This window comes from Labrus bergylta, chromosome 6, assembly GCF_963930695.1.
Source record: "Labrus bergylta chromosome 6, fLabBer1.1, whole genome shotgun sequence".
Classification (NCBI taxonomy): Eukaryota; Metazoa; Chordata; class Actinopteri; order Labriformes; family Labridae; genus Labrus; species Labrus bergylta.
The window spans coordinates 9,230,823-9,240,040 of record NC_089200.1 but is presented as its reverse complement, the minus strand read 5'-3'; positions in this window follow the sequence as shown (position 1 = coordinate 9,240,040).

Sequence of the window (9,218 nt, the reverse complement as noted above, 5' to 3'; positions counted from 1 at the left end):
TATCAGGATTTCTTCAGGTGATTTCTGCAAGTGTGAAAGTCCTAATGCTTTGGTGGCCTCGTGCTAAGACGATGAAACAAGCAAAGTCTGCAAATCCTTCTGCAAGACTCCCAGAGAAAGTACCCTACACTATATCTGGAAGAAGAAAACAAACACATCGACTCTTAAAGCAATCGAACAGAAAGTTTCCTCTCTGTGAAATATTAAAAATGAAAACCACAAGATTCCTGCTTTGATCTCGTACGTCAAACACACATGAAGTCAACAGCACAAAGTTGCCTCGGCTCTTTCCCTGCAATTTGCAAAATTAAATCCATCCGGCTTTCAAGTCAGATCTTCAAGACCAAGCAGATGAAAGCTCCCCCAACTGTGAGGCTGACAGAGACTGGATCTTGGTTTCAGAAAAAAAAGCTTTGGCGTCAGTCAGACCCACAGTCCAGAAAGATTCCATTCATAACGCTTTTGAACCTTTTTGAAGTAAAGTATCTCAGTGTAGGACTTCTTTAAGGGACTTTACTTAAAGCTACATTAGGCTAGTGTTGTAGTTAAGACCACACTAAACGAGACCACTAGATACCAGAGACCAGAGTGCTCCAAGAACGAGACATTTAGGGATCGAGAATGAGTCAAGACTAAGACTAAGACCATAAAGATGACAAATCATCACCTTGTGTGCAGTGGGCGTGTCACTCAATTAGACTGTAACACAGGGAAGGTTGCAGCCCTAAATAGGGGATTAAAATCCAACTACATATGCGTTTAAGTTAATTGTTCTTTTAGAAAGAGGCGTTTTCCTTCTAATCAAAGCAATGATGTAGAAAAACAGCCTCTCAGTGGAGGTCTTGACTAGTCTTGATTTAAAAGCCATTTTCCGTCCGAGACAAGACCGAGTAAAGACGCTTTAGATTCCGAGACGAGACCGAGTCCTTCAAGAAGTGGTCTCGAGACCGGTACTACAACACTACAGGCAACTTTATTTCAGAACAAAGTTTGTTTACAGTAACACGTCATTGCATGTCACTAACAATATTAAATCAAACTCTTCCTGTTAATGAAAGTGCATCTGAGAAGTGTCTGTCAGGCCCTCCTCGGTATTTAGTTCTTTTAATATCAGCATCAAACAAACCAATCAGCTTGCACGTAACTAACCAATGACAGACGGCAACAATGGAGGAGGGTGAACAGCGTGAACACCGGACTCTTTTTCACTGGAATCTAAAAACAGATTTTATAAAGAGTAAAGAATGTTTAATGGAGCCAAGTTTTTTTTTTTTTTTATTGATGATAACAGGCACAAAACTGTAAGAGTCTGTAAGCAATAAATCAGTTTTGGTGAAAAAATATGTCATATGTCATGTCAAATAAGTAAATATTTAATTGTTTTGTGGAAAAACCCTCAGTACAAAATCGGTCATCACTGAAATTGAATAGAAATCTATTGTCAGCAGGCGGTAAGCTGGACGTTATTGTGAGACAGCAATGATGTCAGGGTTGGCTGCGCGCGAGAGAGCAATAGTGTCAGCAATGTTCTTTGTTTTTTTTATTGAGCTAAATGAGTGCACTGATCCCGAGCTGATAACTCCCTATGTAGGGAATGTAGGAGTGTAGGAGTAGGAATGAGGGTGTGTTATCAGACACACCTACAGTGACCACAGCCGGCTTACACTCTATTAAAATGTTCTTACTGCTAATTACCTGACTCATCATGTTTCAGGTGAAGACTTTACAAAATACCACATGTTGCTTTAGATGTATTATTAATATTAATAATGCATTAGACTTTTATAGCACTTTTCTAACTTAACAAAGAATAACAACAAAACGAAACAGGGCCTGGTTGCGTAGGGCTTTATAGGTCGATGATGATGATGAGGAGTTTGAAGTGGATACGATGGAGGAGGGGGAGCCAGTGGGGGTTATGAAGGACGGGGGTGATGTGGTCACGGGTGCGGGAGAAACCTTTTTGACTCAGTATAAACAACAACAACAAAAAAAGCTCAGTAACCATTAGATGGAAATAAAGATTTAATCAGGGACTACTTTAACTGTTCTCTAATTCTCTTTTTAAATGCACGACTTGTGATTGCTGATTTTTAAACCGCGGTGTTTTATTCCCTATTCAGACCGCCATTTCAAGGCATGAGATTTACTCCCTGTGACGTTTTACTTTCAATATGACTGTTACTACCACATTTGGAGGTATAGTAACAGAGGCATTACAGGGACAAGATTGGCTTCGACGAGACGGAATTTGAGGAGCCAACGAGGGAGAACAATGCTGTGTGTGTGTGTGAGTGGCGTGCGCCCTATGTCATGCTTTCTCGCACTTTGTGAATTCACAGACTGGGACACCTATATAACGCAGTAATCAATATGAATGTCTGGAGGGGTAATGATGGCAGAGCCTCGATATGGTGCTGTTGCACTAAATGACAAGTGGTAATTAGGATAATAAAAAAACTCTGTGTCAAGTTTTTAACATGTTATTCATCTCTAAAAAGTGTGGAATCTTTGAGAACAGGTTCAACATGAAGTATTTCTGCAGAAAACAAGGAGGTCTTTAAAGGTCAGCTTGGCCAAATTACAGCATAAAAACCAACATATAAATAAGTAAATACAATTTTAGGGGACTGTCCTTCCAATTAATCCTGCCCAATTAAGAAGTTCTTAACTTTTCTGTCTTCTTTTTAACCAGTTTGAAATCCAATTCTGCCATTTTCACAGTTTTCCAACACAGACAAGTACTATGAGATATTTAAAGAAAATATAACCGATTAAAACTCGAAAGAGCAGAGCAGTGTTTTGAGTCATGTCCACTCTCAGCAGCGCTTATACTATCAGGTATAATCAGGTACACAGGGCATCATCCTAGGTGCGTCCATCTCTATTATCCCTGCAGATCAGCTATCTCTCCAAAGCAGCCCTGCTCGGTCAGCTTCACACTATTTGGAAATACAAACATTTAAACAGAATTGCACAGAGAACAGAAAGTGACCCCACCAGGAAACCCCGTTATTTGATCTCTTATCAGTCTGGTGCTGGAGGTCAGAAATACAGCTAAAGAGGGTCATTAATATGGTTCACTGACCGGACCTTGACCTTAAAGGACCCAAGGGGCTCCAGGTCATGCGCAAATAAAAGTTGTTGTTTTTTTCCTTCAAAATGTGCTGTGTCCAATCAGGAATATATACATGGCATACATTAGATAACAGGCTAACACAACGATCCAACCCAACATTTAAAGTCAGTGCAAATGAACTGAAGACACAGCTGAGATGGTCTCGCGTAGCTGCAGGACCAATAATAAACAGTTAAGGTGATTCTAACTGGTAGAAAGACCTCAGCATTTTTTGATGTTTTCTTTATTTTTTTTTCACCGTGCCTTTTTACTCATATATTAACATTTTAAGACAGTTTCACTCATTATGACAAACAGTCTTTGTATAATTTGTCATTTGTTTGTGCATCTTGAACTTTATTTTTATTACCATATTTTAATGGCAATATAATCCAAACAAAAATGAAAACCCATAAGCACAACCCATCCATAAAAAACATTTACTTACCCCCACCCCACAGAAACACACACACACACACTTGCAACCTGTGAGGAGTTATACTGTACAAATAAAGGAGAATTCATCTGAACCCTGTGCCAAGGACACAAAAGCATACATATCATTATTCATCATCCACATGGTATTGTTAATTCCAAGCTGTCCACAATGGAAATGACAACAATGCAATGAAAGAGATCCATATATATATATATATATATTATATATATATATATATTATATATATACACAAATGTTGTCAAGTTGAGTCCAAATGTTGCAGAAAATGAGATTATTCACATTATGTTTACATTTTGAATTAATAGTTTGCAATTTCTCAAAGTGGATCACCAAAACAAGTTCATAATGTTTTTTTTTTTTTAAGAGACCCCGTCATGATATTCTCTTATCATGCAGTATCCCTCTGACTGTTGAGTCACCTCAGGCTCTTTACATTGCTCATGTGTAGGTTGTGGCTGGAGGTGCGCCCGTCTGACCACGTCTTCATCTGCCAGTGACCGTCACAAAGACTCAGCGTTTGTTCGAGTATCATGCGACCGGATACGTTTGAGACGGATTAAAAATGGAATTAAAATGTGTTGCCTGTACACAAGACTGAAATCTCTTGTGAGGAAATGCATGCTTGTGCGCCATCTCTCATTTTTCCCCATCTCTATATATTGACAGTAAACACGGCATCGCTTTTGCCCATCTGCTGAATCCAGACGATCCGCCCTGACAGGCATGCTTACTATCCAAACTGCCTGCCAACTCTTTGATTCGCATGAATTTTCTGATTGGATCTGCTCATGGAAATGCATTAAGGATTTGACACACCTTACATTATCTTCTTCTTTTTGCTTAATGTGGTCAAATGCGTCTCTCATGACATCTGGCATTACACTTCATACATATTATTTAGTTCTGAGTTTTTCCAGTGGAAACATGCACACTCATATTTTAAACGTGTTGGCTGCAGGTGCAAAGCGAGTCGTAACCATCTAAATTGATTTGTTGCAGCAGAGTATTTAATGCATCCTGTTATCCTTTCAAAGACACGCTCACATTTTAACGTGTTAATTTATGCCACTGAAAAAACCCTAATTGCTTCATAGGATGTCCGATTCAATAAAAGCGGTAAGCCCTGATTTCTTTTAGCACATTGAACACAGGCATGAGTGTGAGTGAAGGCAAATATATTCACAGAGACGTCCCTGCCCGCACTTGAGGCGCTGCCACAGGATATTGCGAGTGCACTCTTTAAGAGAAGCAATAACAGCTCGCGTTTCATCTGAGACTGCATTTTTTAAAAGCCGAAGCGTTGAGATAACAAAGCTTTTTCTTCCTCCTGCGACGTCAGAGAGGAAAAGAGAAAGTGAAGTGCGGCACAAACTGAGGAAAATGTGCTGAGGAAGAAGTAGACCCCAAAAAAAAAAAAAGCTATTGACTTATCGAATGGGTGAACTTGCAGCGTGGATAGGTAGATAGAACTGCATTATTTGCCCTGTCAGTTAGCATTTCTTTTCAGAACTCACCAATATGGTGAATTGACCATGACTGAAAGCATAGAAATTAGAAATTATTCAAATGTGCGGTGGGTTTTACGGCTGCAATGCTAATGTTGGACCATTGGTGTTTGAACTTATCTCTTTGCACAGAAAAGAAGCAGAGCTCGGCGTTCTTCCTGTTTCTCTTTCTGACGAGTGTTTGAAAGAAAACATAAAAATACAATAAAGAAATGTCTTCTCTGTCTTTATTTTCCCGCAGCAGTCATAATATTGTGAACAGAAGCTCACTTCCTGCCAAAGCACAAACGTGCTTTTGCTGACTTTTCACTTGAAGTGTTTAAAGCCTGTGTGATAAAAGGAGATCGCATTACAGGAGCTGCAGTACGGGTTCAAAATATGAGAGGCAGAGGACTCACTATGGAAATTAAAGACTTTGGAAATTTGAGAGTTGAGAGTCTCATTAAGCATCCACAAACCTCTGAGAGGGAAAACAGAAACCCTTCAGAACTATGAGAAAACCTAAAGCAAGGCTTTCAAGACGTGGTGGATGTCCAAGTTTTGATTGACACCTGCCTAGGTACCACACAACAACAGAAAATGATGATCATTTACATTGTCTAGACCTAATCAGTTAGACCCCATGTCCACCTAGGCTAGCTTTGGGCCCGGGAGTGTTTGCATAAAGAATCTGTGCGCCGAAAAGAAAAGGGCTGCAAGTCCGTCCTGTCTCTATGACAACGGTCGCTGTATGACCGACACCACTCCGTTACTTGAATGTGAATGAATGTTTTATATTTTAGATTGTTTATTGACACGGAGCAAAGAGGATGTGGGTACAAGACACGATCCGTAAGCGGCAAAATTACAGAGAATATCATACATTTGGAAAAGAGCGCCGGTGACGTCAACAGCGCCTTTCTGAAAAGTTGAAAGATTTTCAACTTCAGCGCCCAAAAAAGACGGAGCGCTAGGAAGAAAAGATGCTTGGCACTTCGCTTTTTCTCCAGGTTGAGGCTTTCTGCCGCGAACGCTCTCTATTCATTGAAAACGATTGAAAAAAGAAGCTGGCGCTCAGAAAAAGAAAAGCGTTAGCTGTACACGGGGCCTTTGTTGTCTGAAGCGGGGGACACACAACAAGAATAGCAGGGTTAGATTTTTAATTGTTCGAAAGGTTATCTTGCCAGATTTTCATGTGGTGTCATGTGTGTTGAGAGCGATCTGGTTTCCTGTTTAATATTTACCATCTGATCACCTGTGCGTCTGGATGAACGCCAAAGGGCAGCCGAGTACACACTCTGTAGATTTTCAAGTGAACAAAACTGTAGCCAATTGTGGAGTGAGCTGACGCACAACAACCACAGCTTATCAACTTTTACACACCTCCAGGAGCTGACGATGATGATTGTCCATTTTTGCAGAGGTTATTTGTGGAATTTCACAGGACAGATTTACATTATAATATCAGACTAGCTAATTTCACAGAGCCAACATTTGTAATTATAGCTAGAGAAAAAACAGCGGGACCTTAGCTAACAGCTAATGGGCTAACAGCTAATATATGCTAAATATGTTATGGATTACAAATATCTCACTATTCAATGAGCCCACACTCAAAGTTGATTTAAATCTAAAGAGATGTTAAAAATGTCAGAGAACCCACACATGATCACTGATTATAGATTTAACAGTTCCTATAGTGTGTGGAGAGCAACGACATGACCAAAACAGCACACCACACACCAACAGGTTCCAGTCACCAACAACCACAATCCTGACTCTATGACTGGAAATCTTACAAAATGTCACTTGGTTTAATGGCACTTAAAGAGAAACATGACGGCCGAAGAATTGGAAATGGTTCTTGGAATTGTTTTCACTGAAAATTCATGGAGAAAAAATTAAAATCTATAAACAACGTAAGCACGGGACATGTTACAGTGAAACCACATTATCACGATGTTTAGTCACACTTTGAGAAATTTGACTTTGTACATTTCAGTCAGTCAGACTGACATGTTTACATGTTTTAAAAGTCCCAGTTTGAGTCGTACTTCCACATTAAATTGACTTTTTTTTTAACATCATGAAAACGTACTCGCTGGGAGGAAGCTGCCAAAATAGCTGCCAGATTTATATATTTTATATTGTATCAAATTCAAACCCAATATCATAACCGCTTTTAGAAACTTGAATGAAAATGAATGGAAACTGGAACAAAAGCTGCTTTTTATTATGAACACAAGGCTCTGAATTATATTGTTGTGGGGTTAATGTAGATTTGGGTTTCTATAGTCGATAAACAAAGATTAAGTTGTGTTTATTTCATTCATATATTTATTTAGAACATTTTTAAATATACAAACAAATCAAACAACAATGAGAGCATACTCTCTGTAACGTCTCCATTTTTCTCTTTTGAACATGTGCGCGTTCAAAACTAGTGTAAAGGATGAGGTGAAAAAACATACCTAGTCCTACCACTTCTTTCTTTTAAGTTTTATAAATAAATACACGGCCCAAGCTTTCAAAATAAAGTCAAAGAATACAGATCACAACAACAAGTAGAATATATTACACTCATGAATTGGTCGGCAGTAGTTCCTTTTTTTTTTTTTTTTAAAGAGCAGCTCTAGGTACCGTGTTTTCATATCACACTTGATATCTTCACTTTTGGCTTTGACCGGATTTTACCTAAAGATTACCATGGCAACAAACACATCGTATGTTTCACCTCCTTCTTTCTCCCTAATTTGTTTTACTTGAATGTTTGTGTATAATTGATCCTAAACTAAAGCAATAGTAATATTTCTTAGTCATATAGTATTAAGGAATGAGCTATTTAACTGTAGCTTTGTGTGCATTTATTCACTGTATACTGTACATGAACCCATCTGTGTGTGTGTGTGTGTGTGTGTGTGTGTGTGTGTGTGTGTTCAGGGCTTCTCTGCTTTACAGCAGGAGAACCAGACGTGGTGTTCCAAGATACTCCCCGAGCACCAGCAATTAATGATGACAATTTAAATTTTGATACGCCGGTCTTTTGCTGAGGCAGCCGGGCTCGACGAGTTGAGGAAGTCACCTATCTAATAGATGCCACATGATATTAATGCACAGAGGCGTGCTCCCTCTAACCTGGCAGCCACGGGAAATCAATCACCTCCCCGGCATTACTTTCTTTTGACAAATATGCTCTCACCGGCCAGGTAGCAGAGCTAATGGCCTCCAAAGTATATCTGTCAAAGACACAGCCCCTATTAATTATTCAGTCACCTGTGCTGCTGTGCTGCTATGCTGCGGTGCTAGCTTACAATATTTACAATGCTGCAAGAGGCCGCTCTCCCACCAGCTTATTGTCCCTGAAGTGGAGAGCAGCTTTTTGCATGAGCCATAATTCCATCTGCTTCAATTCTACAGAGAGAGAGAGAGAGAGAGAAAGAGAGAGAAGCTGCTTTTATCGCTCATCAAGAAACACGCTGGTCTCTGGAGGTGCATGAGTGTAAATATGACTGAAGGCTGATGAAGGGTTTGCATTGTGTTTAAGTCATTAATGAGGCAGGCAGAGTTTCATCATGGAGCTGCTGTGGAGGGAGAGACTCGCTGCTGTCAGCGACCTCCAGCATGTGTTGTTGTTTTTTTTTCTTTCTTGTCAGGCTAGATGAGGAAAGCATGCTAAATATAGAAGGTAATTGTGTGTGCATAATGAGGCATTACTAATGTAACAATCGGGGCAAAAAAAAAAAAAAAAAGAGGTGGGTTTTTTGAAAATGGTGCTGTCCAGAGACACGCAGTGCAGACAGTGTTAAACAAAGAGCACAATGGTGGCAAATCCAGCTGTTAGCAGACAACCACTGGCCACCATGCTCTTAGCGAGTTAAATCCCTTTCTTTCCGCTCACAGAGGGAGAGCAGGGTGGCGGGCTTGGGTTGGAGGGGGAGAGGAGGGGAAGTAGGGATTGATGCTGCGTTCAAGGGGATATTGGAAACGTGGGAAGAAAGGTTTTCCTGCTTGTTTCTCTGATTCACTGTACTCAGACTTCTTGCGATTTTAGTTTTTTCATGACTTTCAGCTGATCTTTCAAAGCGTTCAACTGTAACCTTTTCACTCAATAGCAAAAACGACAAGCATGTGGGAATGTGGACATGTAGCAATGAGA